This window comes from Procambarus clarkii, chromosome 33, assembly GCF_040958095.1.
Source record: "Procambarus clarkii isolate CNS0578487 chromosome 33, FALCON_Pclarkii_2.0, whole genome shotgun sequence".
Classification (NCBI taxonomy): Eukaryota; Metazoa; Arthropoda; class Malacostraca; order Decapoda; family Cambaridae; genus Procambarus; species Procambarus clarkii.
This window is the reverse complement of record NC_091182.1, coordinates 25491077-25499219: the sequence shown is the minus strand read 5'-3', so window position 1 is coordinate 25499219 and position 8143 is coordinate 25491077.

Genomic DNA, 8143 nt, shown 5'->3' with positions numbered 1-8143 from the left:
GGTGCTACTGGTTGTCTCCAGGTGCTACTGGTTGTCTCCAGGTGCTACTGGTTGTCTCCAGGTGCTACTGGTTGTCTCCACGTGCTACTGGTTGTCTCCAGGTGCTACTGGTTGTCTCCACGTGCTACTGGTTGTCTCCAGGTGCTACTGGTTGTCTCCACGTGCTACTGGTTGTCTCCACGTGCTACTGGTTGTCTCCAGGTGCTACTGGTTGTCTCCACGTGCTACTGGTTGTCTCCAGGTGCTACTGGTTGTCTCCAGGTGCTACTGGTTGTCTCCACGTGCTACTGGTTGTCTCCAGGTGCTACTGGTTGTCTCCACGTGCTACTGGTTGTCTCCAGGTGCTACTGGTTGTCTCCAGGTGCTACTGGTTGTCTCCACGTGCTACTGGTTGTCTCCAGGTGCTACTGGTTGTCTCCACGTGCTACTGGTTGTCTCCAGGTGCTACTGGTTGTCTCCAGGTGCTACTGGTTGTCTCCACGTGCTACTGGTTGTCTCCAGGTGCTACTGGTTGTCTCCACGTGCTACTGGTTGTCTCCAGGTGCTACTGGTTGTCTCCAGGTGCTACTGGTTGTCTCCACGTGCTACTGGTTGTCTCCAGGTGCTACTGGTTGTCTCCACGTGCTACTGGTTGTCTCCAGGTGCTACTGGTTGTCTCCAGGTGCTACTGGTTGTCTCCACGGTGCTACTGGTTGTCTCCACGTGCTACTGGTTGTCTCCAGGTGCTACTGGTTGTCTCCAGGTGCTACTGGTTGTCTCCACGTGCTACTGGTTGTCTCCACGTGCTACTGGTTGTCTCCACGTGCTACTGGTTGTCTCCAGGTGCTACTGGTTGTCTCCAGGTGCTACTGGTTGTCTCCACGTGCTACTGGTTGTCTCCACGTGCTACTGGTTGTCTCCACGTGCTACTGGTTGTCTCCACGTGCTACTGGTTGTCTCCACGTGCTACTGGTTGTCTCCACGTGCTACTGGTTGTCTCCAGGTGCTACTGGTTGTCTCCACGTGCTACTGGTTGTCTCCAGGTGCTACTGGTTGTCTCCACGTGCTACTGGTTGTCTCCACGTGCTACTGGTTGTCTCCAGGTGCTACTGGTTGTCTCCAGGTGCTCCTGGTTGTCTCCACGTGCTACTGGTTGTCTCCACGTGCTACTGGTTGTCTCCACGGTGCTACTGGTTGTCTCCAGGTGCTACTGGTTGTCTCCACGGTGCTACTGGTTGTCTCCACGTGCTACTGGTTGTCTCCAGGTGCTACTGGTTGTCTCCACGTGCTACTGGTTGTCTCCACGTGCTACTGGTTCGTCTCACGTGCTACTGGTTGTCTCCAGGTGCTACTGGTTGTCTCCAGGTGCTACTGGTTGTCTCCACGTGCTACTGGTTGTCTCCACGTGCTACTGGTTGTCTCCACGTGCTACTGGTTGTCTCCACGTGCTACTGGTTGTCTCCACGTGCTACTGGTTGTTCCACTTTGCCTACTGGTTGTCTCCACGTGCTATGGTTGTCTCCACGTGCTACCTGGTTGTCTCCACGTGCTACTGGTTGTCTCCACGTGCTACTGGTTGTCTCCAGGTGCTACTGGTTGTCTCCACGTGCTACTGGTTGTCTCCACGTGCTACTGGTTGTCTCCACGTGCTACTGGTTGTCTCCACGTGCTACTGGTTGTCTCCACGTGCTACTGGTTGTCTCCAGGTGCTACTGGTTGTCTCCACGTGCTACTGGTTGTCTCCAGGTGCTACTGGTTGTCTCCACGTGCTACTGGTTGTCTCCACGTGCTACTGGTTGTCTCCAGGTGCTACTGGTTGTCTCCAGGTGCTCCTGGTTGTCTCCACGTGCTACTGGTTGTCTCCACGTGCTACTGGTTGTCTCCACGTGCTCCTGGTTGTCTCCACGTGCTCCTGGTTGTCTCCACGTGCTACTGGTTGTCTCCACGTGCTACTGGTTGTCTCCACGTGCTACTGGTTGTCTCCACGTGCTACTGGTTGTCTCCACGTGCTACTGGTTGTCTCCACGTGCTACTGGTTGTCTCCACGTGCTACTGGTTGTCTCCACGTGCTACTGGTTGTCTCCACGTGCTACTGGTTGTCTCCAGGTGCTACTGGTTGTCTCCACGTGCTACTGGTTGTCTCCACGTGCTACTGGTTGTCTCCACGTGCTCCTAGTATACCATTCGTTCTTATCTTCCTCACTGGTCGTCAGCCACTATGTGCAACTTAGTATACGATCCTAAACGGTGCACACACTTTGGGCGATCAATCACTATGTATGCTACAATCTGCTTCACAACACAACACTCAGCAAGCAAACCGTAGGTGTGTGTGTACTCACCTAGTTGTGTTTGCGGGGGTTGAGCTCTGGCTCTTTGGTCCCGCCTCTCAACTGTCAATCAACTGGTGTACAGATTCCTGAGCCTATTGGGCTCTATCATATCTACATTTGAAACTGTGTATGGAGTCAGCCTCCACCACATCACTGCCTAATGCATTCCACCTGTTAACTACTCTGACACTGAAAAAGTTCTTTCTAACTTCCCTGTGGCTCATTTGGGTACTCAGATTCTACCTGTGTCCCCTTGTTCGCGTACCGCCAGTGTTGAATAGTTTATTATTGTCTAACCTGTCAATTCCCTTTGAGGATTTTGTAGGTAGTGATCATGTCTCCCCTCACTCTTCTAACAGTGTCGTAAGGTGCATTTCCCGCAGCCTTTCCTCGTAACTCACCCGGGACTTCTCACAGTGTGTGTGTGTGTATCCATAAATATTCTGAAAATAAATTAACGGTCTACCTTACGTTACACATGAAATCTTAAAAAATGCCTATTATTAAGCAAAATTCTACTCAATCAGAATCATATTTTGAGCTGAAATTAAATATGATCAAAGAAAAACATCATTGTTTGATATTTCAAGAGAATATCCAGTACTGAAACACCAGGGGAATTACACCTTGAAATTTCTTTGTAATATGATCTAAATATCGCCCAAACCCCTTTTAAATCTTCTTTTGAGGTTGTAAATAAAATATCACTAAAGGGAAAACAAGTTTATTACAAAGAGATGCAGAAAGGCTATAAATATATAGCCTCATTAAAGGAATATATATATATTTTATTGAACTGCTGTCGTAGGCTCCTCTCCTGGTTGAAATATTCATGAAAAACTGCCACCTCCATGTCCTATTTTTTTTTTTTTAAGTTTCTACCACAATTGTGGACATTCATTGACAATACTAATCAGCATACATATTTTTTTCTGTCCTCCATGGACTTGGACGCTGGGTGGACAATAGAGAGAAAGATAAAAAAAATCCTTTATATAATATTTTTGAAGAATTATCGAAATTTGAAAGATGTTTCTGTAAAAATTAATTATTTAAAGGGAAACAATGCAATCTTTATATATATATATATATATATATATATATATATATATATATATATATATATATATATATATATATATATATATATATATAAAATGTTATTTTAAATATTTTTTTGGTCATTGTCACCGCCATTTTTGCCACATATTTGCTTTCAGAAGAATCTTGAACCCATTTTAATGAATTTCTTATATTAATTTGTAAAGGGATTTTCATATTTTTCATTGATGTTGGGCAGCAATGGGCGAAGTAGATTGTGAGGAGGTGACTGCTTAAATGTTCCCAGTGGTCTAACACTAATGTTTTTACCTTCTATTAATATAACTTTATGAAGGGATTGTTAGAAACTAAAATATTTTGTATTACTATATAATATGATTTTATAATTTGTAGAAAATATTTTAGACTATATTATTGAGGTTAACTTTCGGGTGTAAAAAGAAAAAAAAAAGGACTTATAGTGGAATTAAACTCGAACTTAAAAATAAAAAAAGGACTTGTTCAAAACTTGCCGTGATAGAGACACTTTAAACAACAGTGAGAACTCTTGAAAACATAAGCAAAGGGGAGTTACATTCCATAACTTTTAGGTACAGACTTACGTTTAAAAAATATATGTTTATTAGGCTAGAAGATTCTTTGAAAACAGATTTCTTGAATACGAATTCCCTCCCTAGAGAGCTTCAACACCTAAGGGCCACGATGTACCTAACTGAGTTCTATCTAAGAATCCACTTATAAAAGAATTGCTGGTGACTATTTGGGGGTCATATTTGCCCCATGTGAGGTAACTTTCGCATCAACAACAGACTTCTTCAAGACAATATTGGGTCACCTCACGACACTATTTGGTCACCTTATACCAGACAACTTAAGGCCACTTAATTCTAGCCAATAACAAATCACTTCAGAACCATATTAGACACTTCAAGCCACAGTCAGGTCAACCCGGATCACCAGACCAAGCCCCATTAACCATAAAAGCGAGAATGACCAAAAAAATAAGACGTTATCGAAAAGCATTACTATATTATTAGTATTATAAATTACCGTTATTACTCTTAATGAGAATTATTATTAGTAGCAGCATTATTGTTAATAAAATTACAAAAATCAGTTTCCTCTTAATCTCCTTTCTTGTTTTGTCTTCTGTGAGGCAGATGTGTGGAGTTGTCACAGCGGTGTCAGTGTCACAGGAACCACTAGTCAACATACTAATTTGTTAAGAAAATTTAGTCCCGCATTTGCTTTTGAAACCAATAACTAGTATCTCCAGTTTGATATATATATATATATATATATATATATATATATATATATATATATATATATATATATATATATATATATATATATATATATATATACATACAATATTCATACACATGTTATATCCCAGACACAGTTGTAAACGTAGTGGAAATGTTATTTTGTTCTAATTGAAGGTTAAGATATGTATATTTATTGATCGAATCATGGGTGTAGTGTGTGTGGTGAGTGGGTGTAGTGTGTGTGGTGAGTGGGTGTAGTGTGTGTGGTGAGTGGGTGTAGTGTGTGTGGTGAGTGGGTGTAGTGTGTGTGGTGAGTGGGTGTAGTGTGTGTGGTGAGTGGGTGTAGTGTGTGTGGTGAGTGGGTGTAGTGTGTGTGGTGAGTGGGTGTAGTGTGTGTGTGGTGAGTGGGTGTAGTGTGTGTGGTGAGTGGGTGTAGTGTGTGTGGTGAGTGGGTGTAGTGTGTGTGTGGTGAGTGGGTGTAGTGTGTGTGGTGAGTGGGTGTTGTGTGTGTGGTGAGTGGGTGTAGTGTGTGTGGTGAGTGGGTGTAGTGTGTGTGGTGAGTGGGTGTAGTGTGTGTGGTGAGTGGGTGTAGTGTGTGTGTGGTGAGTGGGTGTAGTGTGTGTGTGGTGAGTGGGTGTAGTGTGTGTGTGGTGAGTGGGTGTAGTGTGTGTGTGGTGAGTGGGTGTAGTGTGTGTGTGGTGAGTGGGTGTAGTGTGTGTGTGGTGAGTGGGTGTAGTGTGTGTGTGGTGAGTGGGTGTAGTGTGTGTGGTGAGTGGGTGTAGTGTGTGTGGTGAGTGGGTGTAGTGTGTGTGTGGTGAGTGGGTGTAGTGTGTGTGGTGAGTGGGTGTTGTGTGTGTGGTGAGTGGGTGTTGTGTGTGTGGTGAGTGGGTGTAGTGTGTGTGTGGTGAGTGGGTGTAGTGTGTGTGGTGAGTGGGTGTAGTGTGTGTGTGGTGAGTGGGTGTAGTGTGTGTGGTGAGTGGGTGTAGTGTGTGTGTGGTGAGTGGGTGTAGTGTGTGTGGTGAGTGGGTGTAGTGTGTGTGGTGAGTGGGTGTAGTGTGTGTGGTGAGTGGGTGTAGTGTGTGTGGTGAGTGGGTGTAGTGTGTGTGGTGAGTGGGTGTAGTGTGTGTGGTGAGTGGGTGTAGTGTGTGTGGTGAGTGGGTGTAGTGTGTGTGTGGTGAGTGGGTGTAGTGTGTGTGTGGTGAGTGGGTGTAGTGTGTGTGTGGTGAGTGGGTGTAGTGTGTGTGTGGTGAGTGGGTGTAGTGTGTGTGGTGAGTGGGTGTAGTGTGTGTGGTGAGTGGGTGTAGTGTGTGTGGTGAGTGGGTGTAGTGTGTGTGTGGTGAGTGGGTGTAGTGTGTGTGGTGAGTGGGTGTAGTGTGTGTGTGGTGAGTGGGTGTAGTGTGTGTGTGGTGAGTGGGTGTAGTGTGTGTGTGGTGAGTGGGTGTAGTGTGTGTGGTGAGTGGGTGTAGTGTGTGTGGTGAGTGGGTGTAGTGTGTGTGGTGAGTGGGTGTAGTGTGTGTGGTGAGTGGGTGTAGTGTGTGTGGTGAGTGGGTGTAGTGTGTGTGGTGAGTGGGTGTAGTGTGTGTGGTGAGTGGGTGTAGTGTGTGTGGTGAGTGGGTGTAGTGTGTGTGGTGAGTGGGTGTAGTGTGTGTGGTGAGTGGGTGTAGTGTGTGTGGTGAGTGGGTGTAGTGTGTGTGGTGAGTGGGTGTAGTGTGTGTGGTGAGTGGGTGTAGTGTGTGTGGTGAGTGGGTGTAGTGTGTGTGGTGAGTGGGTGTAGTGTGTGTGGTGAGTGGGTGTAGTGTGTGTGGTGAGTGGGTGTAGTGTGTGTGGTGAGTGGGTGTAGTGTGTGTGGTGAGTGGGTGTAGTGTGTGTGGTGAGTGGGTGTAGTGTGTGTGGTGAGTGGGTGTAGTGTGTGTGGTGAGTGGGTGTAGTGTGTGTGTGGTGAGTGGGTGTAGTGTGTGTGGTGAGTGGGTGTAGTGTGTGTGGTGAGTGGGTGTAGTGTGTGTGGTGAGTGGGTGTAGTGTGTGTGGTGAGTGGGTGTAGTGTGTGTGGTGAGTGGGTGTAGTGTGTGTGGTGAGTGGGTGTAGTGTGTGTGGTGAGTGGGTGTAGTGTGTGTGGTGAGTGGGTGTAGTGTGTGTGGTGAGTGGGTGTAGTGTGTGTGTGGTGAGTGGGTGTAGTGTGTGTGTGGTGAGTGGGTGTAGTGTGTGTGTGGTGAGTGGGTGTAGTGTGTGTGTGGTGAGTGGGTGTAGTGTGTGTGGTGAGTGGGTGTAGTGTGTGTGGTGAGTGGGTGTTAGTGTGTGTGGTGAGTGGGTGTAGTGTGTGTGTGGTGAGTGGGTGTAGTGTGTGTGTGGTGAGTGGGTGTAGTGTGTGTGGTGAGTGGGTGTAGTGTGTGTGGTGAGTGGGTGTAGTGTGTGTGTGGTGAGTGGGTGTTGTGTGTGGTGAGTGGGTGTAGTGTGTGTGGTGAGTGGGTGTAGTGTGTGTGTGGTGAGTAGGTGTAGTGTGTGTGTGGTGAGTGGGTGTTGTGTGTGGTGAGTGGGTGTAGTGTGTGTGGTGAGTGGGTGTAGTGTGTGTGTGGTGAGTGGGTGTAGTGTGTGTGTGGTGAGTGGGTGTAGTGTGTGTAGTGAGTGGGTGTTGTGTGTGTGGTGAGTGGGTGTTGTGTGTGTGTGGTGAGTGGGTGTAGTGTGTGTGTGGTGAGTGGGTGTAGTGTGTGTGTGGTGAGTGGGTGTAGTGTGTGTGTGGTGAGTGGGTGTTGTGTGTGTGTGGTGAGTGGGTGTTGTGTGTGGTGAGTGGGTGTAGTGTGTGTGTGGTGAGTGGGTGTAGTGTGTGTGTGGTGAGTGGGTGTAGTGTGTGTGTGGTGAGTGGGTGTAGTGTGTGTGGTGAGTGGGTGTAGTGTGTGTGGTGAGTGGGTGTAGTGTGTGTGTGGTGAGTGGGTGTAGTGTGTGTGGTGAGTGGGTGTAGTGTGTGTGTGGTGAGTGGGTGTAGTGTGTGTGTGGTGAGTGGGTGTAGTGTGTGTGGTGAGTGGGTGTAGTGTGTGTGGTGAGTGGGTGTAGTGTGTGTGGTGAGTGGGTGTAGTGTGTGTGTGGTGAGTGGGTGTAGTGTGTGTGTGGTGAGTGGGTGTAGTGTGTGTGTGGTGAGTGGGTGTAGTGTGTGTGTGGTGAGTGGGTGTAGTGTGTGTGGTGAGTGGGTGTAGTGTGTGTGGTGAGTGGGTGTAGTGTGTGTGGTGAGTGGGTGTAGTGTGTGTGTGGTGAGTGTGTGTAGTGTGTGTGTGGTGAGTGGGTGTAGTGGGTGTGTGGTGAGTGGGTGTAGTGTGTGTGTGGTGAGTGGGTGTAGTGTGTGTGGTGAGTGGGTGTAGTGTGTGTGTGGTGAGTGGGTGTAGTGTGTGTGTGGTGAGTGGGTGTAGTGTGTGTGTGGTGAGTGGGTGCAGTGTGTGTGTGGTGAGTGGGTGCAGTGTGTGTGTGGTGAGTGGGTGTAGTGTGTGTGTGGTGAGTGGGTGAAGTGTGT